The sequence below is a fragment of the Heloderma suspectum genome, chromosome 2 (genome assembly GCF_057233095.1).
Source record: "Heloderma suspectum isolate Gila_16-S chromosome 2, 16-S_ref, whole genome shotgun sequence".
NCBI lineage: Eukaryota > Metazoa > Chordata > Lepidosauria > Squamata > Helodermatidae > Heloderma > Heloderma suspectum.
Window position 1 is genome coordinate 100,366,473 of NC_139459.1, and position 24,053 is coordinate 100,390,525.

The window sequence follows — 24,053 nt, forward strand, 5'->3', positions numbered from 1 at the left end:
GGATTCCAGTGAGGCCGGATTCTAAAGAATCTGTGGCGGAACGGCCTCCTGCCCCCCGCCACCCCGCAGAATCCCCCCGGGGACAGAACTTACCTGGGGCGGCGCCAGCTCCAGCAGTGGCTCCAGCGGCTGTGGCCAGGCTGTTGCGGCCACCATTTGCATTCTTGCAGCCGTGATAGGCTACATAAATACTTACGTAGCCTATCATGGCAAAGAGCAGGGGCGCAAATGGCATAGCAGCCACCATTTGCGTCCCTGCTCTTTGCCGTGACAGGCTACGTAAATACTTACGTAGCCTATCATGGCTGCTTGCAAGGACGCAAATGGCGGCCACTACGACGCCCACCATTTGCGGCCGCAGCAGCCTGGCTGCAGCCGGAACTCTGGCTGCGGCTAGTCCCGGCCAGCAGCCCCACAGAGCCACTGCAGAGCGGATCCAGCTGGGGAGGATTCTAGAGGGAGGGACGGAGCGCCTCCTCCCCACCGCAGATGCCCTGGCGTGGAGCCAGGTAAGGGATTCGTACATCCCTAAAATAGACGCAGAATACTGAATTTTTGCACGCAACTTTGCTGTTGGCCAATCCCAGTGTTTCTTGTGTTCCACATAATGCTGGACATTTCAGTTACTCTGCTGTACATACTTTAATTCCAGCCCACAAGACAACCACAAATGGCAGCTTATAAATTGTAGCTTCAAGGTCTTAGCGCTGCAATAACAATACAAATATAACAAATACCGGAGATACAAAAAATGATTAGAAATAAGAACATAAGAGCCATGCTGGATCAGACCAAGGGTCCACCTAGATCAGTATTCTTTTCACACAGTGGCCAACCAGCTGTTTGTGGGAAACCCACAAGCAGGACATGAGTGCAAAAGCACCCCCCCCCCGCCCATGTTCCCGAGCAACTGGCATACAGAGGCATACTGCGTCTGATACTGGATGTAGCATATTGCCATCAGGACTAGTAGCCACTGATAGCCTTGTCCGCTATAAATTGTCCACTTCCCTTTTAAAGCCATCCAAATCAGTGGCCATCTACATCTTGTGGAAATGAATTCCATAGTTTAACTATGCACTGTGTGAAGAAGTACTTCCTTTTATCTGTCCTGAATCTCCCATCAATCAGCTTCATAGGATGATCCTGGATTATAGTATTTTGAGAGAGGGAGAAAAATGTCTCCCTATCCACGTTCTCCACACCATGCATAATTTTGTACACCTCTGTCATGTTCCCTCCCCTCTTCCACTCGTCTTTTTTCTAAGCTAAACAATCCCAATGGCTACCTTTCCTCAAAGGGGAGTTGCTCCAGCCCTTCATCATTTTAATGGCCCTTTTCTGCACTTTTTCCAGCTCTACTTTTTCCCTATCTCCTTGCAATTCAGCTACACACAAATATCATTTCAGTTTACCTTATATAAAGTGATCATAAGAGCCCATAATTATTAATCAGTTCTCCAGTATTCAGGTCCCCAAGACAACAAGCTGACTCCTAGTTCTCTCCTGAGTGAGGACCCTGCCCCTAAAGGGCTAAACCAGCCAGTTCATAGGGGTTACACATGCATACAAGAAAACCTGTACATGTATGTTGTACATGTGTGCTGCTACAACTGTTGTAGTATGCACATTATGCATGAACAAAAGAAAGAGATTGGCCCCACCAACTCGAAACCTCAGCAGCTACCACTGATGCTGGGCTGAGGGAGTAGTGGGGCTAGAGATAGGGAGTACTGGAATCCAGAGCTGCACTACCACTTTTCAGCTCTACTACCCATTCCAACTGCCATCCAGTACCCCTGGCATCTGCTAAGCCTGTTAGCACCAGGGTGGCACTTTGGGAGCCCACCAATGTGGTGCAGGATCCCCTGAGGTCACCTTGCCCAGGACCCCCTCAAACTTGGTGCTTGTCCTGAGAGAGCACTTAGGGAGATTTATGATGTCCTTGCGATATCTGTTTTTTGTCAAATATACAGAGTATATTGGGAGCAAGCAGATTCCTAAAAACAGGCAGGGTGGCCGCTAATCCTTCCTCCACTTCCCTACTGCCCCCACAGATGCTTCAGTTTTATCCAACTCAACCTAGAATCCAACAGCTAGACTCTGCCTCAGTTCCAGATTAAAACAGCAAACTGCCTTCTCTTTTGCCACAGACACCCACTGACAGAACACTGATCCAAGACCCAACTCTGCAGATATTGTCCAGCCAGGAAAGCGTCCCCAGTTGTCTGCTCTTATCCAGGAAACAATAGCCAATCATTCCTGACCATGAGCAAGCAATCCACTTATTGAAATGGACTGGTCACCTGGATGACATAATAATATTTTCCTTAGAGCCAACTTGCTTGGAAACCAGTTAAACAGAATCTGTATTTTAAACTCCTGTACTGCTGCTAGGTTTTATTGTGGTTGTATTGTTATATTGTGGTTTTAATGTTCTATATATTTTAAATTGTTTTATTGTATGTTGTTTGGTTTTAGTTTTTGTGAACCGCCCAGACAGCTTCGGCTATTGGGCAGTATAGAAATGAAATAAATAAATAAATAAATAAATAAACGAGAAAAGTGAGTGTTGTTGAAACTGAAGTGCACCTAGCACGGCTAAACATACAAAATGTGGCATTTTGCCAGTGCTTTGAGCCCCCTCAGCCGCACTGGAACTGCTAGGCCAGAAAAGAGAAAACCCCACACCAATTACTAGGCGTTATTTATTGATTTTATTATTTTATTTTATTTATTAAGTGCGGGTTAGAAATGTTGTGCAAAGCTGTTGCATGGGACAGAATAGAGCAGAAAGGAGAGGATTGATGACCACTAATCTATGTAGCACTGTAGAAGCATTTCAGCCTCCACAGAGATGTGTTCATGCGGTATTTAATAGCAGCATTTATAACAGATTTTTAAGTGCCAGGCAGCACAGATCCTTCACAGGATCACAGCACAGACCTCAGAAACTCTCTGTGCCTTCCTAGCTATGCAGGTCTGTAAGGTTGTGGTAGACATGGATAAATGTAATTGGCTTTAATTGCTTTTGATGTTTTATATGATTTTGTTTTCATTTATTGTGTTTTTTAATTGTATTTTAGGGTGCAATCCTATGGCCACTAGTCAGTGGCTAGACAGCCATAGGATACATTGGTTCCCTGAGAACCAACCTTCCCCCCTCCTGCGCTGCCTCATAGGCAGCACAGAATGGCCCCGTTCTCCGTGCTCAGAAGAGGAGCGCGGAGTGGCAAAAATGGAGCATTCTGGGGGGCGTTCCAGGGCAGGGAAGTCAGAACTGCCAGTATGACACATCCAATGTATCATCGGCTGTCTAGCCACAAATGCAGGGCAGCGGCGGCCGGTTGGAGATGGCGGCGGCGGCCGGTTGGAAGACCGGCAGCCAGCGCCGCCAAACCGCCGCTGCTGGAGCCGCCGCCGCCTCCAGGAAGATCCGCCTCAGGTAAGTCTCGTCCCGGGGGGGGGGGGCAGACTGTTCCGCCACCAATTTCGGGGGGCCGAATGCGCTGGCATTTGCCCCCCCCGAGATCCGTGGCAGAATTCTCTGACATCCCTGCGATCCCCTCCATGCTTCTCCTGCCCTACATTGGACAGGTGGTCGCCTCCGAGTTCGGAGACGGCCGCTTATTCCAGTAGGATTGCTCCCTCCATGTATTTAATTTTCTTGTATGTAAACCGCCAAGAGTTATTTTTAAATATGGTCAGTGATGTATAAATGTATTAAACAAATAAATAAAACATTTTACATGTATTTTATCTCTATTTCTTTTGCTTCCATCTGTCACATTAAGACATCAGGACAGCGCAGGCAGGGTATATGCTTAATTTCTTTTTCTGTTTCTCTCTCAAAGCTAAAGAGGCCAAATGTCAAGTGCCTGGATATTACCAATTTGTAAATTCCACCACAAAATATAAGGGTTTCCTTGAAAGCCATACAAAATAAACCAAACTCAAAAGCCATACAAAAGGCAGATCAACGAAGAGGAAGAAGTCAATGAGCTAATCAAGAGGCCATTTATTACAGATTTCAAAATGGCGGTTGCAAAGCTATTTTCATCATCCACAGTCAAGTTCATTAGTAAGATCTGGTAAGAGATGCATGTTGACGAGCTACTGATGGCTCAGAACCTTTCAAGAAAAAAGGGAGTAATCCAAGCAGCAGAATCTCATAGAAAAGGTGATCCAATGAAGTTTTTCCATGGACAGAATTGCTTCTGTCAGTAGAACTGGGAGGGGGTTATTCCCTCTCTCCCTTGCAGCCCCTCACGCACCCTCAAAATCTGTTCAAAAAGGTTGGGGGACCTTCTGGAGCAGATTTGCTGGGGGCTGCTGGGGAGAGGAGAGAAGGACAAAGTTGTATCATGTGAGCCAACTTTCACTTGCACATTAGATTCTGCCCCAAAAGTCTGCTAGGGTTACACAGTTCTTTTCTTTCCTTTATCTCAATATGTCTTGGGTTATAAAAACAAACTGACATTTCCCCCCCAGTATGTACAGATGTTTTAGAAGCATAATGTGCTTTGTTAATTGTGCTCTGCAATCCAGATTTGTAGTATATGGATAGCATGAAGCTTGGTATGCAGTACAACTGCTTTTCAAGATGTATTTTCTTTGGATAGCAAGAGTGTAGCTACCAAGTTTCAGCCTTCAACCTCAATCCTGTTCTTCAGCAAAATAGTTAATTTTTACAGCAGTTCACTTCTAATCAGTGATGTATCCTTTGTAAGGCTGAATATCCCTTTCGGGTTAGATGAACACATAAAAGTTCCCGAAAGGACTTTGGCCCTTCCTGTTAAGATTGACTGTTCTGCACTTAGTTGAGGAAGTGAAACTCATTGTTCCATTGACATCAGGATAGAGAAGAGAAGTCCCATATATTCATTTTTTTCTCCTCTTCTCTCTTTTTTTTCAACAGGACCCAGCTGCTTTCATTTCATAGCAGGCAGAAATATAAAATATTTCAGGATATTGATAGGACTATGGGTGTTCTACGTAGTCCCCAACTAGATATTTTGATCTCGGTTTTTTTCATAATAAAATTATAAGATTCTCAGCTTTGTACTTGAAAAAAATACTTCTGTCTTTAAAGTTCACCAAGAAAGATCTCAAAAGACAAATCTATAATGCTATTTGCAGTGTTTATTGGGGGGAAATTTCACATTGCTGGTGTGTTCAAACTTAAGAAAAAGATTTCTTCTAAATGCATATAGTGGTATATATTACTCTGAAAATTATAGAAAATTAGCAAAAATAATAATAGGAGTTGGTGGTGATGTGTGAACTTTAAAAGGATATTATTCACCTACAGTGGAAATATACAAGGTCTGATCCTTCTGAGAAATTATTGAAGGCATTACTGGATATAATCTTCCTTTGGATTTTCAAATTTTATTAATTATTTAAATTATATTTGAAAAAATAAGATGAGGAATTAGTATCTGTAGTTAGGCTCATACCTGGAAAGTAATACAAGTATGTAAAATAAATGGCTGATAACACTGAACATTGAAATTATGGCCAAATTAACAATTTTTATAATATGTCAAAAACAAGAAGTAAACAGATAACTTTGAGAGAAATCGGTTACCTAATGGCTGTAATACTGTACAAGGGTCTGTGCACAGGACTACAACCCATGTTAACTGTATATAAGGACATGCATTGACAAGGAGATGCAATAACATTTATTGTAATAATGCAGCATCATTCCTTTGTATGATGTGTTACAGAATCTTAGCATAATTAGATTACCATGTCTTTTGTGTAACTGAACAAACGTGTACTAACATGAAAACCTATAAAATATCATTTAAAAAACACACACAAGCATCCTAAATTTCTAACTGGCATAGTTTTGGTGAATAGCATGAAAAACTTACATTACACTAAATATTCAAAACATTCAAAACAAATGCAACTAATAATCTTTAAATCAGTGTCAGTGACAGTGGATTGTCAGCAAGAGACAGGCTTATATATGAAGTTTGTAGCCCTGCAGATTGTCCAGCGAATACTTCCTCCTGGGCCAGAAGATCTCAAATTCAGATTACGTTGAAATCCTAATCCTTTACCCATTTACTAATCTTTTACCCATTTACATGGGAATAACCCCATTGAAATCAGTGGACTTACTTTTGAGTAAACATGTATAGGATTGCAAAGTTATTTACTTAGAGGTAAATCCCATAGCACTGAGTGGGTTTTACCTCTGAGTAAACACATGTAGGACTGGGTTGCAATAAAGGCTTTTTAAATGAAGAGCGTCTCCAAACTACATGTGACATAAAAGGGTTGTCTTGAAGTTTTAAAAGGGTAAAATTAGCTGGGGGGTGAATTGCATGGGGACAGTGATGTTGGGGGTTGGCATTAATCCTTTCCCCTGTGCCATTTTCCCAGTTGAAATTGCCCTCCTCCCCCTGCCAGCTGCTAATTGCTGTGCTGGGGGAAAAGACAGATACAGGTATCTGTCATCCTCTTCCCTAAGTAGGATTAATAGTTGTTTGGGGGAGGGGGGATTTCCATTCAGGAAACAGCATGGGGAAAATAGTGTACCCCCACTGCCCCCATGCAATCTCCCCCTGCTTTTAAGCTTTTAAAAAGTCTGTGGAAGATCTGATTATGAAACTCCTGCATAATGTGGACCTTTTGTAGACAAAGTAGCCACACAATCCAGTAATTTTCCCCCTTAAGTTCATAACTAAATGACTCTCCATACTTTGCACACCTGAATTTGTGGTCCAGGCACATTTTTAACAGACTAGGATGTGGATCCCATCTGAAATGCAAGAAAAGATTTCCTTAAAACAAAAATTCTGATAAAAATTACCAGATCTCAGTGTTTCTTCGTGTTTTATAGGTGTTTTCTCTCTTTTCTGGCTCTGAATGACATTCGTTACAATCTCATCTTTTTTCTTCTTCACTCCCTTTCTCCAGGCACCCTAACTCTGGATCCTTCCACCTTTTCCTTCCTCTCCCTGGTTCTTCTGACAATGTCTGGGGTGGTTAGGATACATCAGGTCACACCTCAGCCTGTCAGACACGGCGCCTCCTTTGCCTTGCTTCAGCCCATCGCTTCATTTCATCTGCAAAGAGGCTGGCGACGGCTGGCCTCGTTAGACATCAGTAACGACAGCAAGCCAAAGGCAGCTGGTGGTCCCCTCCCCTGTTACCTGTCACATTCCTTCGGCTCTTGCTAAAGCAGCCAATGCTTTTATTAACCCCGGCCAAGGCCATGGCTGATGAAGACGTATGCATATGTATGGACAACAAAGGCTTTCCCAAGGGCTTCACTTTCGTTTTGTAACTGACCTGAAACATAGAGAAATGGCAAATGTATTCTGATTCCACCCTATCGCATCTCGTCCTGACAAGCACTTTACTGCTCCCCACTCCTGTCTCAGAACTCCTCCTGCTGTAGTCCCTCCTACATCTCTTAACCAGCTGCCTTGGTTCACTTACTGATCCGGTTTGCATGTAACAGCGGCAAATTGTGGGTTAATTAATTAACCCATGATTTGCCAGGTACATTCTACAGTCATCTTAAATATTCAACCGCCGATCCGGCTGATCGGAGGTTGCTACTACGCTACGTGATGTCCGAACCTGGACACGATAGGTTAATCATGGGTTGAACAACCCATAGTTAACCTACAATTAATAGTGGGTTGCTTAATCCATGATTAACTTATAGTGTCTGGGTTCGAACGTCAGATAAGTCATCAGAGGTTGAATATTCAAAAAGGCTGTAGAACGTGCCCAGCATGCACCATGGCAAATCTTGGGTTAATTAACTCACAATTTGCCACTTTTATGTGTGAATGGGGCCGTTGTCTTCCAAGAGTTGCATTTTATACATTGCTCCCCAGAATCCCTGGGATAGTCTTCTGCAGGGCCTGCCCCACCATTAGGCAAAGTTGGGTGGCTGTCTCAAGCAATACATGCTGGTGGGGGAGGGGCAGTCTTCCATTGGAGGACAGAGCTGTGTGTGCTCCGCAGCCTGCCTTGCACCACACTAGACTAGATTGCTGCCCTCAGTACACCAGAGGAGGTTGTCCCATTGCCAGTATTGAAGGAAGATTCAACTGCAAGGCCAGCTGGCTTCTGTATGTGCAATGGAGTGGGAAGAAATCTTGTCCTTTGTTTCAGGGTGCTTCCAGATGAGGCTTTTATTGTGCAAGCGCCCTGCCTCATTTGCGGAACTTTACAGGGGGTCCAGGTGGCAGAGTCTTCCATTTGTAACCCTTCCCACTGCTTCATTTTTCTTACCACATAAAATCCATTGAGGAGGAGAAGATGGAATAACTGCACAATATGTTTTGATTGGTAGGATCTCCCTGGCTGAAAGCACTACCACTACCAGGCAGCAAAATGTCTTGGGCCAGCCCTGGTCTTCTCCCTCACGTAGGCAAACACTATTCTTTACTATGGCCTTTGCTAGCCTTTTCTGTTGTTGACTCTCACACTCAGTTGTCCTCCTTTTTATTGATGATGAACTTGCACCATTGCACCAATGCCATGAGAAACACCCCAATACATTTGATGCAATGTACAGCAAAGACAGTGGCCTTGAAATAGAGAGGTAAAGCCACCATGTTCAGCTTCCACTAAAAGAAATCTAACATAGAGGTGCATGTGTCCAATAGTGCAAATTTGGCATGGTGTGAAAACTTCCCATGTGATCCCATTGGGATCCCTCTTTCGAGCATTACCAGCCTGGCAGAAGACTGTGCCATCCAGGACCAGCAGCCACAATGCACAGATAATGTATAAACTGGCTCAAAGATCCTTGAGGAGGGTAAATTCCTTGTAGATTAAACATGTTTGTATTGTGAACAGTGACAAAGTCATTGCTGTTGGGAAGGCAGCCATTTACTACTCTGTCTAAATATTCCCTTTTCCCATTTTATATGCTGTGTTTGAAAAGCAGACAGTTCTTTCACCTGGCAGGTAGTGCTGCCTATTACACCAACACCAATTGCATTAAATCAGGGCCAACATGGTTTGTAACCTAGTAGGCTGAACACAACCCTTCAAACGTGTCATGGGGCCTGCCAGATGCTTGGCAACTCCCCAGTTTGCAGGCTGAGGCAAGCAGCAAAAGCGAAAGATTTACTAAGCTCTTGCAGGTCCCAGTTCCATACATGGTGGTTCATAAGTTGCATTAAACCAAGAGAAAGAGGGAATTACTTCATCAGGAGTCATATTGCATTATAATGTCTGGGCCCAGTCCAGTACTGAGGAGGTGGTTGCCCTCTCCTGTCAATATATACCCTCCGCCTGCCATATCAGCTGCTGTGTGGTGGTCCTGCCTCTTGCATTAGCACATATGCACCAGCGGTCCACAGTGTTTATTTTGCCAGGGAAGCACTATGGCTTCTACCAATCTCAATACTCCTTCTGCCACAGCAGAGAGTGAGAGAACATGCAGCAGCCCTCATACTCTGCTCCAATTCTCCAGCCAGAGAAACAAAATGCAGTGCCAAATCTGCCATCGGTGCCAGTGGAGTCTTTTTCTCTCACACACACATGCGCACGCACACACAAATCTGTGGCAGAGAAAGAAACCACACATGATGCGGATACAGAGATTTTGTCTGTTTCCCCAACTGAAACAACAAAGCACAGAGAAAATGTATCTCGTGGGCTATGAAATGGGTAGGAGGTGGCTGGAGTTTATGACTTGGCTGCTTATGTGGGTGCTAATTGTGTCAGACAAAATCGTGCCTTGCTTAATGGTATCACTGACCTAGTAAATGAGTTATCATGGCACACATTCACTTTAACTTTACCTACTTTTTGAACATAGTAGCACCACTGGGGCCACTTTTCTGTGAGTTAATCCCACAATGTTGCCGTAAGATTTACAGGCCTGCAGACTTGTGTGTGAATCCTGTTGCCCTCAGCTTTTTAGGGCAACTTTGTCAACTGTCTGGGATTGGGGGTGATTTTCTGTTAAGGAACATCTAGATTCCTCCCACCCACATGGCTGTAGGCCTTGCACAGCAGCATCATGCGATGAACCTACAGAAAATTGCTCCCTGCAGTGCTACAGTAATGTTTAAGGCTGTTAAGCAAACTCTGTTAACTGTTAAGCACACTTAGCCACCTTTTACACCACCACAAGCTGAACTGGACAAAAGTTGACTGAATCCAAATGTCAAAATGCTGGCTGCAACTGGAATCAAGAAGACTGTGTTTGTACGTATGTAAATATTTTTTATATACTGTCTTTCCGGCTGTCAACAGGCGTTCCAGTGGCTGATGATAAAAGAAAATGAAAATGCAATAAACACACAAGAAAACTTTTTTAAAAAATAGGCAGTGGCAATAGACGAAGGCACTAGGTAGGAAAGAAACATTGATATAAAATATCCTCTTATAATTCTTAGTTACTGCGTACTGAAATCGCCAGTATTTAAAATTATTACAGGATTAATATTAGGAATGCAGACAATAAGATTTCAAAGGAAGTAATATTAAAAAGATTGTGTGTGTGTCTGTATTCTGTAAAATGTGTCACAGACTGTAAAATCCTTGATTTAATACCATAAAATATTGTAAATATTTGTGTAATTTGCATATTAGGGATACAGAGAGATTCCAGGAAGTTAATGGCTTCCAGCCCACAACATAATTGCATAAGGTGACCCCCCCACACACAGACCTCTTCAGCAGCTGCTTTTACTCACAGGATGGACAGCAGTGTACCAGAGGTCTCACAGGGTGAACGGTTCAACTAGGGTATTACAATGCCATCCAATATACTATAAACTAGATTAGACTAATTCCCTTAGTTAAAAAAAAATCCAAGAGCATAAATCGGTTTTGAAATAAATCTAAATATGCTTTTTAACATGGGTGCAATAACCACAATTGCTTCTTACAACATGGATGGTACTTGCTGTGTACAGACCACACCACCGATGGAGGCTCCGAGCGGAGGCTAGGACTGAAGACTCTCTGTGTAATGTAGTAAAGACAATGTGCATAGTGAGCCATGCTTCCTGCTATGAATCTCATGTGAGCTTCCACAATAATGTATAGAAGTGAGGCAGAATGGCCAGGCAGGGGTGGTGATCTTCAGGGATGTTCAGCATCAGAATTGGCAGACTGAAATGCATCCAAATGCAAGTAAACAAGAACTAGGATTTAATGCTGTCCTATCTAGTTATATGTTGTAACTATTTTACTTGTAGCAAAAGAATAAAACTTTGCAAACCTTTCCCCAATCAAAAATGTAGAGCTACTTCATCCATTCCTCCATCTACTCTTAGTTGAAACTGACCCCATTTTCTTTCTGCGGCCACCCCTCCTCCCCATCTCCCATGTCTTCCTCCCTCCTGCCCACCAGCCCCACCCTCATTAGTTTAACTGGAGTTAATTACGAATGGTAAGCAGCCTTCAATCTCTTATGTGTTAAAACAGAACAATCCAGACTGGAAAGACGCAGACACAGCTACGTTGATTTCATTGTCTCAGGGAGACAGAAAGCCAGTGGGGCTTCCTTTATCAAGTCTAACATCTTTCCAATGCTTAATCTGACTGGCTTTAATGTCCCACAAATACAGGATCTAGGATAACAATCTTTCCATGTTTCCTCCACCCACCCTTCCCATTTCATCATTGGTAAGAATGAGTGAATTGGATTGACATGGAGGTGATGGAAGAAGAGGAATGGCCTGAACGTCAAAATGACAATGTATATTACATGGTTAACAGAATAAATGGTACGTGCAATAGCTGTGGGCATTTTCATCTGCTACGTCATAAATAAGTCCCTTTTTCCCTCTTCAAGTGTATCATTCCGTTCCCTCCCAATTCAATGGAGATTTAGTGTTTGCTTGAAGGATCTCTTTCTATGAGTAATCTCACTCGATAAACACAGGGCTGAAGTAAGACTCTCGATAGCCACTTGTTGCAGCTGCTGCTGTGTGTGTATATATAGAGGTCATGCGTGGTCCTCTGACTGTGGTGTTGATCGCAGACTATAGGACGGAGCGTGCTGTTGAGCAAAGTGCATCACATCTAGGAAATCAACCTACAAGTGGAAAGGTAAGGCCTTGGCATCTTGATTATCATTGTATATCATTTCTGGATTTGGCTGAAATTCATGCTCAAATTCTCAAATCCACTTACTTTTTACAGTGATCTCAGCAGAAGCCTTTAGTGCCTATCAGACTATTTCAGGACTGTTCTAGAATGTGTATCTTATGCACATAACAATGCTTAGAAATAGTGGCATATAGATGTTCATTTCCCAATGCACTTATACAACATGGAGTAGTGTAACTGATTTTCAGAAAATCTGTTGAAATTTGCCTTGAAAGTGAAAATCAAATGGATCAACATACATATAGAAATTTACATATAGTACATTTGGGAAGGAAGCAAACAGCAACCCTAAGCACACTTAACTTGGGGCTAGTTCCTCTGAAATAAAAGGGACTTGCTTCCAAAACATATTGAGATTAAACATAATATTACATTTAGTAGGAAGAATTTTCTGCTTGTTTATACTTTTGATTTGGAATGACAATCTGAAATAGGGAATACTGAATTTGTGATGAAACCAAGTATATATATTTGTAATTAAAAGAGATGAAATAAGTAAAGCTAATAACAAAAACAACCTTCTCAGAAATGCCCCTACTCTCTGATGTTTCAGAAGTGTTTGTAGAGTTTTTAAAAGAATCTAGATTAGGCAGAAGAACACACCAGAATGTAAATAGGATGTGTTCTTCAGTGAATTTAAGACAAAATGGAATAATTTCTTACAAAAACAATTAGTTTCCTTAATGTCTTTAGAACTGTGTACAATAATCATTGAAGAATTCCTGGATGTATTATGTAGTAAGATCATTAGCCTTTAAGTGGTTTATTTTTCATTTTTACTTTTTCATAGGTTAATTTAAAGGAAAACTCATTACTTTCTAGCATTCACCAGTGTTAGGAATCAGTGGAGAATGCTAGTAAATTTAATATCTGATTAAGAAAATTACACCTTTACCTGGGAGTGACATCCACTGAATACAGTGGGACTTACTTCTGAGTAAACATATAAGATTGTCCTGCGAATGAAAAGAAATGGCTTGCAATATTTTTATTTTAACCAAAACAGCTTTTAAAGTTTGAACGAATTAACATACGAGATTTGATTTATACAGAAAATATGGGACAATCTCTTTGTTGTGTTAATAATTCTGTGCTGTACTAATTTAAAATACAATTTAGACTTCAATAAAGGTATTCAAGTTGTTCACATGCTAGAAGAACCAATGGTATTTGATGATTCTAGTGATGATTGGTATAAGAACCTAGAATACTTACTACACATGTACTTTGAATTTTCTTTTTGAAAGCTCTTATATTACTTGCATTGCCCCAGAATCTGTAGGGGCAATGGCTTCTGATTCATCAAGACATAAAAGTTAACACATATTGGTTATAAACCTGTGGGGGTTTTTTGCTACTGAATTGTCCTTATTTTCTCTGTAATATTTATATGCTTGGCCTAACAGATTCATTGACCCCCAGTTGAATGTACATCCAAGGTAAACCAGCAAGTCAGAACTATGGCTGTATTTAAGATGATGGTGATGATAATGAAAAATAACACACCTAGATATCCTTAAAATATTGCAGGTTTTAAAAGGCAAGGAAGAGGCACTAACATTTGACAAATCTACTGTTCATGGTTCAGAAGGATGCATCTTAGTTACGTCATTATTAATAATGCATTTGTGATGGTTATTTAATCCCACAACTGTAATTTAAATGATTTTCTTTTATTCCTATTTAACTTTGAAGGTGTGTATATTTACTAGCATCAAAGACCACAAGTTTAGCTGTTAATGATTATATAGTCAGCTCTCCTTACATAGTGATGATTACGCTGGCCACATAAAGACACAGTGCAGTACACGTTTGTGCATACTCAGGTTACATTAATAGCTTATATTAATTTTATTATTTATTTATTTATTTATTTATTTGCGGTATTTCTACACCATTTCTCATCTGCACAAATTCTGAGTTTACAAACAAGTCAAGAAATACACAATAGTAAGACGCTGAACTGCAGACCAGAAGGTTGGCAGGACAGCAGTTTGAGACCCGAGTGCTGCGTGATGGAGTGAGCTCCCGTCTTCAGTCCCAGCTTCTGCCAACCTAGCAGTTCGAAAGCAAGAAATTGCAAGTAGTTAAATAGGTACTAGACTTAGTGTTATAGTGAACTATAACACTAAGTCACTTAGTGTTATCCTGTGAACTAGACTTCACAGGATAACACTTGCTGGACATACTCAAAGATTTGCTCCAACCATGAGTGCTTCCAGATGGCTACTAGCAGCACTGCCAATCAAGATGGAAGAAACAGTGGGAAAACACAAGTGGGTTAAAAGTGTAGGATGACATCTGGACTCTCCCCCACTTAAAATTCTGTGAATAAGGTAAGGGAATTGCACAATAAAAGCCTCATCTAGAAGCATCCCATGTCCACATTAAGATTACATTGGTATGCAATCTTGCCTTTCTAAAGCCAATTATAGCTTTTCTAGGCTTTAGAAAGGCAAGATTACATACCAATGTAAATATATTATAGAAACCAATGTATTTATTACATAGGAATAACTTCCTAGGCAAAGTCAGCTTTGTTGAGACAAACCCATGTAAAATAAAATTATTCTGTAATTTTTTCCCATTCTAGAAATGTTGGATGTTGCTCCGTAATAGCTGAGGCATAGTAGTGACTCTGACTTAAGATTTTATTGGGCCTCCCAATATAAAGTGCTTTATTACAGAATGTCTCATGGATCTTGTAATAATGAAGTTATCCATCCAAATCAAGCTGAAGTATTAAGATTTCATATTATTGCCACAAAGGTTCTAAATTGCTTTGCTTGGAAGTAAATTGAATCTTAACCATTTTATTGGAATGTATTTTAAACTGGAATCTCACTCCTTGCATGTTTCCGATGAGAGATAAGCCTAAGCACTTTGACCATGACCTTCAGTATGCACCAATAGTATGCTCTCACTCAGCACTCCCTTAGAGTTTTACTTATAGGGAATCCCAGTTCTGAACTATAAGCCACTTTCCAAACTCCCCTGCATGCACTCTCACTGCAAACGTAGCACATATTATGCCAAGTAGTATTTTCAAATGGTTACCGGTATAAATGCCATTTGAATCAAGGCTTCTTCTGTATCCTGTAGGATTGTCTGCTTTTGAATGTCTACTACCATTTAATCATTCTTGAATACTTCTCTTTAACCCATTTTGGAATTTATGCTATAGCTCCCTGAACAACAGCAAAGGATCCCCCTCCCCGAAATCCTCAAATAGCTGTGTATAGTTTTTGCACAAGCAGTTTGCAATTGGACAAAATTATATTTGCAGATAGTTGCATACCTCAATCCTAAACACATTTACTATTGATCTGTTACAAGTAACTGATTTTTTCTTTTAATGGAGTTTGCTACAACATAAGGATGTTAAGGATTGATGCTCCCAAGTTTATATTGAAGTGATGCCAAGAGGTTTCAGTGGATTTTGCTTCCCCCAAACTATGCTTCCTACGCAATCCTATGTATGTCTCCTCAGACATACGCTCAACTGAATTCAGTGAGACATACTCCCAGCTAACTGAGTATAGCATTGTTACAATCCAAAGCACACTCACAGTGCAATCGTATGCATTTTTACTCAGAAGTAAGTTCCACTGTGTACAGGGGAGCTTATTCCCTGGTAACTGTGCATAGGATCACAACTTTGAGGGCGTATATAGATTATACACTTTCAAAATATCTTTCCATCCTCTTACTGTGCATCAACCCTGTGTTTATTTGTGTTTTGTTGTTACGTCCCTGTCACTGGCAAACTGGATCTTCGGGGGTTTCATAGCACTTCTGGAGTACCTGCTCAAATTGAAAACCACAGCCCCAGAAGTGCGAAGGGACTGCCGAATGTTGGGTCAGATCATTATTGATCTGCTCATTATTGTCTGCATTGACTGGCAGCAGCTCTACATAGTTTCTGACATGGTTCTTTCCCAGACCTAACTGGAAACACTGGGGGTGACCTTGTGCATGCAAAGTACCACTGAGCTGTGGCTGTTCTCCAAACTGCTGGGATGGAGTTGTCCATGTATGACTGCTCGGATCACCTACAGGAAAGTCTTCATGACAGCACTGTTGCTGGGTCACAATTTTGATTTATTTATTTTTTTTACAGGGTGTTTTTTGTTTTAATAAATGGCAAGCAGTGGTATTGGTCTTTACAATATAATATAAGGCTATCAATTCCCCCATAACAATGCAGCACTGAACCTTATTCTTGAACCTCATTTTTTAGAAATCTTTGAAGGCTGTATGGTCTCTGCTGCAGCACCAGAGTGCACATCTCCTATTTGCTTTTGTTTTACAAAGCAAACCATTTTCCCCAAACTACAAGACTGCCCTAGATGGTAATACGGCTTCTCCCTCCCTACCATTTATGTTTAGCACTGGGACCATCATAGCACAAATGGGGAAGATTCTTCTGTTTCTTTGGGGGAAAACAATAATTGCCTATACCTATTCTCTGTGAATTTTTGCAGTCCCTTTTTAAAGCCACCCCACTAGTCTCTACCATCTTGTTTTGTGGCAGAGAAATTCACAAACTAATAATGTGTGTGAAGTACTACTTCTGTCTGTCCTGAATCTCCTACCAACCATTTTCATTGGATGCCCCCTGAGCATTAGTGTTATGAGAAAAGGATAAAAAATATATCTCTATCCACCTTATCCACACATTGTATAATTTTATAAACCTTTAGCATGGCCATTCTTCAACACCATTTTCCTAAACTAAAAATACCCACTCATTGTTCTTTCCTGATAGGGAAGTTGCTTCAACTCTTTATCATTTTGGTTGTCTTTTCCTGTACTTTTTTTTTTTTTTTTTAGTTTTACAATATCTTGTTTGTGATGAGGTGAGCAGAACTAAATACAGTATTCCAAATACAGATACATCATAGATATATAAAAAGGTATTATGATACTATCTTGGTGTTTGGGTTTTTTTCAGACAGTTTCCTAATAATCTCTAATAGGGAATTTGCCTCTTTCACCACTGCCTCACATTGAATTAATGGCCTTGTTCACACACAGTGGTGGCAAATCGTGGGTTAATCAAGTATATGCTGCCACCATTTTGAATACGCAACAACCTCCAATCAGTGTGGTCGGAGGTTGCTCCGTGACATGCAAACCTGATCACTATGGGTTAATCGTGTGTTAAACAACCCAAAGTTAACCTAGCAACTACTTGTACGTTAACTTTGGATTATTTAACCCATGATTAGCCCATAGTGTCAGATTCGCATGTCAAACAGTAATCTCCAATTGGGATGATTGGAGGTTGCATATTCAAGATGAAGGCAGCATTCAACCCTGGCAAATTGTGGGTTAATTAACTCACAATTTGATGATGTTATGTGTGGACTGGGTCAAAAAACAGGTGCACAGCTTGGAGGTTCTCTTAGATACAGGTTTATCACTAGAGGTCCAGGTGGCTTCAGTAGTATGGAGTACCTTTCACCAGCTTCAGTCATTTCTGGACAGGGATAATCTGGCTATGGTGATCCATGCTGTGGTAAGCTCCGAGTTTAACTCCTGTAATGAGTTGTACATGGGCCTACCCTTGAAGTCAACTTGGAAGCTCCAATTAGTACAAAATTTGGCTGCCAGAATTTTAACTGATACTGCCAAATTGATGCACATCACTCCAGTTTTAAAAGAACTGCTCTGGTTGCCTCTTCACTACTGACCCAGTTCAAGATGCTGGTACTTGATGGTAAAGTTCTAAGTGGCTTGGGACAAAATACTTGAAAGAACACCTCTTCCCATATCAGCCTGCCCATGTCTCAAGATCCTCCACTGAGATCCAACACCAGGTGCTTTACTTATCATAAGCACACTATGTAATTACAAAGGAGAGGGGTTTCTTTGTGGTGGCGCACGGCTTTGGAACATCCTTCCTAAAGAGGTACACCCAGTGCCTAATTTACAATCTTTCCAGCATCAGGTTAAGATGTATCTTTTTACCCAGGCATTTTAATTTGTATAATCTCTCACTCTCACTACCTTTGTAATGGACATTTTAATTTGAACTTTTTGTTGCTGTATTTTATTATGGCTGTAAAATATTAGTTTTATTGTACTGTATTTGGTTTTTAGATCATTCATTATTTATATTGTACAACACCCTGGAATGTAATGTGATGAAGGGTGGTACAGAAATGTTTTAAACAAACAAGCAAATAAAATGCCTCAAATGTTGTACCCACCACAGCACCATAGAATAATTAAAACTTTTTTTCCGAAATGGGTTGCTGCTAATGGCATATCTGTAATTTGTACAGATGTGATGTGCAACAGCCATTAAACAATTCTCCAAATGCATTAGTGCAAGCATTTATCCATATATTTGCCTAGGCATCAACAGCCACATTGCTTTGATTTGGTGGAGACTTGAATGTTTTTACTGAAGAAAGAGGGGCTGCAATCTCTCAGTCCTCTTCATTGTCAATAACTGCGTTCATATCCCTCAAGTATTTTCCATGGGTACATTACTGAATGGATGTAGAGGCAGAAAACACATTACATCCCTTCATGCATAGATATGAGGGAACGCCATGCAACAGAACCAACAGCCCATTCTACAGTTGGCAACAATTTTGTCACAAAGATTTCATTGACACTACTGGCTTGTGGACTGGACTGTCTTATTCCTGTTCAGTAAGTTACCACGTGCACAAAATATTCTGTGCATAGCATTTGGCTTTCCTACATGAACAACCAGACCCTGATCTGAAGGTGTTAATTTGAAAAGCGAAATAGATTTTTATCCCATGCAGCTTACTTACAAGTAAGATGTTTAGGATTAAATTGCAGAAGAGCAGCCATGTCAGGCTTCGGTACTCAGTAAATCTCTTTCTTGTACACCATGTCTCTTTCATTGAGGTGGCAGTTTCTATTTTGACACTTAACCTGCAGTATTGTGTTGCCCATCGTATTGTGCAATTCTACCCTCAGATTATGCATTTTGTTGCATTGTGTGGAACATAGTTGTGGGTCATGAGTTCTTCTTGTTCTTTTGAGTAAAATGGTGAATGACAAATGACACTTTATCCCAACTCCCTCCCTTCATGCACACACACACACTTATTGTAACATTGGTACATTTTGAAATGCAGGAGCTTATCATGACAGTTCCCATACCACACTCCCAAGGACTGTCCAAAATTCAGATAGCTGAGTTGATCCATTACATATATATACACACACACATCTCCAAAAAGCAGCAGTACATAGCATAATGCCCAATTTATTAGGATCAGCCCAACACCAATTGTTGCCCAATTTATTAGGATCACAAAAGTGCCAGAGCTCCATTCTTCCCATGTTCCTGCTTCACTACACCATTATTGTGACCATCGCCACCCCTACCTCCTCCCAAAAACCGATTTGGAAAATGCCACCATATGGCAACACTGGCAAAACTATTTTAAAGCTAAGTCTGGATTTCACCCTGTAAAGGGTCTACCCAGCTGATTCCCTAGAGCACTGCCAAGGTGAACCTGGCAAAGTCTTGGGATAAAAACTGGGGAAACCTCCTGTCAGCACAGCACCTGGTCATATCTGGTTTCCATGATCTCTCCACTTTGAAGGTTCAGCATCCCTCTTCTCCTGTGGTGGAATACACATTATCTAGCCTTCTTCGTTTTTTAAGCAGCACAGCTGCCCATTCCTATCCCCTCCCCTGACTGCCACTGAAGCAAGTCTATGGCCCTGCATTGAATTTCAGCCCAAGTGTGAAAGAGAAATGATGAGCACAAGAGCGTGGTACCATGACAACTCAAGGAGAAGACCAGTGCAGGCTGGTGGCTTCAATGTCAGTGGGGCAGTGAATCCAGTCCGGGTTTCAGTCAGAACTCTAAAGGAGCTATCCAAGGTGCTCTGCACCTAGGATAGCTCCTTTACAGTTCTGAGTCATTCTGACTGAAACCCAGAGCGGAGTCATTGCCCCACTGACATCAGAGCCACCAGCCTCCACTGGATTAGACTGATGCTTGAGAAGATGTAAGCAAGCATTTATTTGCTTAGACATTCCAGGGTCTATGGGTGTGTAGATGGCAAAAAAAGAAAAAAGGAAAGAAAAAAGAACCTGCTTTAAGAGAAGCAGATTTGTGAAGACAAATCCAAAGGGCTTGAGAAATTTCACCAGAGGTTCAAAAATGTTGTTCGAAGTCATGGAAATATGGCAGGGAGGGGAGAACTGTAAAGGTTAATATTTTTGGCCATGCAAAATAGGACACCTGTCAGGTTGTGTTCAGTTTGTCAGAAGAAGTTTTCTCTAAAGCATTCCATATTTCAGTCCTAAACACATTTCTTTGAAAGCAAAAGCTGGATCATTATTATTATGCCTTCCTTCTGCTGCAGTACTGCCCTTCTCCAATATATGTGTGCACGGACAAGCGCCACAGGTAAACCAGCTGATACTGGATATGGCCACCAGCAATTTCCTTCATTTCAGCATGTGAGAAAGGTGCTGCCATGAACACAGGAACTGATGCCTTTTCCATGAGTGTTTGGTTAATTTGTCCATACAAGCAGGTGCATGAGGAAATTGGGATGGCTCCTGTACATTAAAAAGGATCGTGTGAACCCACACTGAGTTCCACTGAACTCAGCAGGATACATTTTGAAGCTATAACAACACATTCCTAAACATAGCATTTTGAAGAACATTCTGATGAGATCAATGTGGCCTGTTTTCATACAGGGTGCTTCAACTAGGGGATGTATCCAATAGTATCCTTCCATTCACAGAAGCGCCTTGATCCAGCAGAACTGTGAATGGAAGGGGAAGGGAAGCAGTTTTCACAAATTTCCCCTTCCTTGGGCATCCCCTGCCTATGCCGCTTCCCACACTGTTCCAGAGCAGGGGTGGGCAACTGGTGGCCCTCTAAATGTTTTGACCTACAATTCCCAGCAGTCCTAGCCAGCATAGCCAATGGTAATGGATCATGGGAGTTAGAGGCCAAAACCTAACACAAAACAAAACACCTTGCTGTTAAAATGGTATGCTCAGCTGAATTGTCCTTCCCCTGCCCACGTAGCTATGTCAAACCCATTGGTGTGAACAAAACATAGCACAATGCCCCCTGAAGTGTGGGAAATCAGTTGCAATTATGCACGTGAAGAGCGATGACTGGGTAGAACGAGGAGTTGTCAGTCTAGAACCACCCATAAGGGTGAGGATCCGGTTGTTTCAGTGCACTTACAGAGGTCTGCTTTTACAGAGGCTAACCTGTTCTCCTTGGCAAGTAAAATGTTCTCCATGCACACAAAAGGAAATTTGAGTGCAACTGTGCATAGAGCCTTTCCCAGGAGAGAAGTTAACAGGAAGTCCATCGTGCGTGCTTTGGATTGCATCCAGCAGGCACAGTTCAAAGAAAGGAGTGCCTAAGTGAAATTGAGATCAATAGGAACTGAGCACACAATAAGGTGTCCACATTCCATTGATTTCAGTGACACTTAGGCATACCTGACTTTCTGTTAATCCCAGTCTATTTGGGATATGGTTGTGTACTGCTCTTGTTACTGCTGGCACAATAACAGTACGATGCTCTGTTTGTGTTACAGTCAGTGGAAAAAATTAACAGCCTCACTGGATGTTTTTTATAATACAAAAATAAATAAATATTAGAGTTGATGCAAACATTCATGGGAGAATGCTGAATAGTCTTTAGCAACAATTGTTACTAAGTAATAACTAACAACCTTTGGACTGTTACTGATTCCATATAAACTTACTTTGGGTTGGATCCAAGATCATAGTTTCACCAGCAGAAGGATACTGCTGGAGGAATGAAACTTCCACATCCTCTCCTTCCACCCACTCCAGTCCCTGTGCATCCTCCAGCCCTCCTCCAGTAGGTTGGGGGACCTTCCGGAGGAAATTTGGAGGATGCAGGGGGAGTCTGTTGGGTGGAGGAGAGGATGCAGAAATCCCATTCTACCAGTGGGATCCTGCCACTGGCAGAACCACAATGCTGGATCCAACCCTTTAAGTTTCAGTTAGTCTAACTCCATTGCCTCAATGTAGTTTTTTGAGATGAAATTAAGACCTCTTGGTCACAGCGTAGGACTGATCTCAATGAGTGCCCTTCAGATGTTTTGGACTTTAACTTCCATCAGCCCCAGCTACCATCTGGCTATCAGTAGTTAGGAATACTGGGAGTTGTAGTCCATCTGGAGGACAAGAAGTTGGGGAGGCTGGTAAAGAATCTATGGGTTTGAGCCTAAGATAAAGTCACTGAAAGGAGTTAATGAAAGGGAAGTTTCCCATCCCTTCCTGCCCTCATGAACAATGTGGATGGGGCACTGGGGGGGGAATTGCCCAAAATTGGGCATTGGCCCACTTGAGTTTGGGCAATTCCACCTACCCCCGGGTGCCCCAGGAAACCCTCATCCCACATTGTTCAGGAGTGTACCCTGATTCTCTGGAGAGGCTTTATACGGAGCACAGGTGACTGCAGGCTGGGAATGGATGAGAAACTTTCCTTCCTTCCATTCATTTATTTCAGGATCAATCAAGAGCCAAGTTATACGTTATGCTAATCACAGAGCGTGTAGCTGAGGCTGGGTTGTTTTTTGTTGTTGTTTTGTTTTACTCTTGTGTAAACACACATGGCCCCAAATCGGATTAGGACTATGGTGTTCCAGGAAGGAAGGGTTAAACCTTCCCACCACCACAATTTTTCCCCTGAAATCAGGGAGGAGGATTTTAAAAAGGGGAAGTCTCCACTGATTCGCTTAACCCCTCACCCTAGGTAAAACAAAATTGACAGTTGAAGCGATATTAGGGTCATCTCTATCCTGGATCTCCTTTAACCTGTTCCCAGACTGAAGCTCTCTGGGTGATTTTGGGCCAGTCACTTACTCTCCATGTAACCTACCTCACAGGGTTGTTGTGAGGATAAAATGGGGTGGAGGAGAATCATGTACACCACCTTGGGCTCCTTGGAGGAAAGGTGGGCTATGATGAAGATAACAAAGTAACAGTCTCCATGCGCCACATAGTGGGTGCTTCTGTGGATGAGCGCAGCATAGTGCAGTACTATATCACCTCCCTTCGAATTACCCATCTCTTTTTATGCAACACAATATATTAGAGAACAAATGTTGAAGAACTGAAGCAATGAGGCGATAGGCCAGATAGGTTGTAAGGCAAACAGCTCTGTGCCAAGCCTCTGGTGTCGCAATGTGCGGGACTAAAGGGCAAGGCTAAGCACTCAAAGCCCTGCTGATGTTTTAGTGTTGCCACACCCTGTTCGCAGTTTATGCCACAGAATGGTCTGTCGTGGCGGGGGTGGGGGGAGAATATAACTTTTTTTGTGAAGAAAGAAAAGCAGCTCAAGGGACATGGTTTTTCCTGATAGGAGAACTGTCCTTTTAACATCTGCCCTGCCCAACAGGTGCAGCTTCACTCCACCCTAGGAAGAGCTGCATCTTTGTGGCATGGAAAGGGCACATCAGTTGAAATTTATGTTGATGTGATGACAAGTCCCATCAGGAAAAAAAGGGTTTGCTGTTGCATTCGCCAGAACCTACTGCCTGTTTACTCAGATGCAAACCCCTCTGCACTCGATGGAGCTAAGTCCCAGGTAAGAATTTATAGGATTGCAGTCTTAGCATTCATGCAGGATTTCTCGTGTGTGTGTGTGTATGTGTGTCTGCTAAGCCAAGGCGAATACTTCACACACCTGAAAAAGTGAGCTGTAGGCCACAAACGTTTATGCCGCAAGAAACATGATTTGTTTGAAGATACCACAAGAGAGTTGGTTTTGATGCAACAGGCCGACATGCTCACCTTAGGGATGGGCAGATGGGTCCGTTTCACTTTCTCCTGCATTCTAACCTTTTAAATCTCAAGTTCTTCTCTTTATGAATACGAAGAACTTTGTGAATTTTTGGTAAATGGTGATCAAAAACGGAAATGAAAT

At 41.9% G+C, this 24,053-nt stretch overlaps 1 long non-coding RNA gene across 4 annotated transcripts in view; it reads right to left on the minus strand.

Annotated features, from left to right (window-relative positions):
• Positions 1-5,666: 5,666 nt before the first annotated feature.
• LOC146352541 (uncharacterized) overlaps positions 5,667-24,053 on the minus strand; it is an 81,207-nt gene continuing 62,820 nt past the window's right edge. The window contains exons 7-9 of one of the 4 annotated variants that reach the window (XR_014787756.1): positions 10,109-10,260; positions 7,173-7,311; positions 5,667-6,778 (exon numbers count right to left, since the gene is read on the minus strand). This is a non-coding gene — a long non-coding RNA (uncharacterized LOC146352541). Of the gene's footprint in view, positions 6,779-7,172; positions 7,312-10,108; positions 10,261-10,288; positions 12,041-12,899; positions 13,071-13,742; positions 14,170-24,053 lie in introns of those variants that run through there. The other 3 variants (XR_014787755.1, XR_014787757.1, XR_014787758.1) reach the window with 3 other exon arrangements.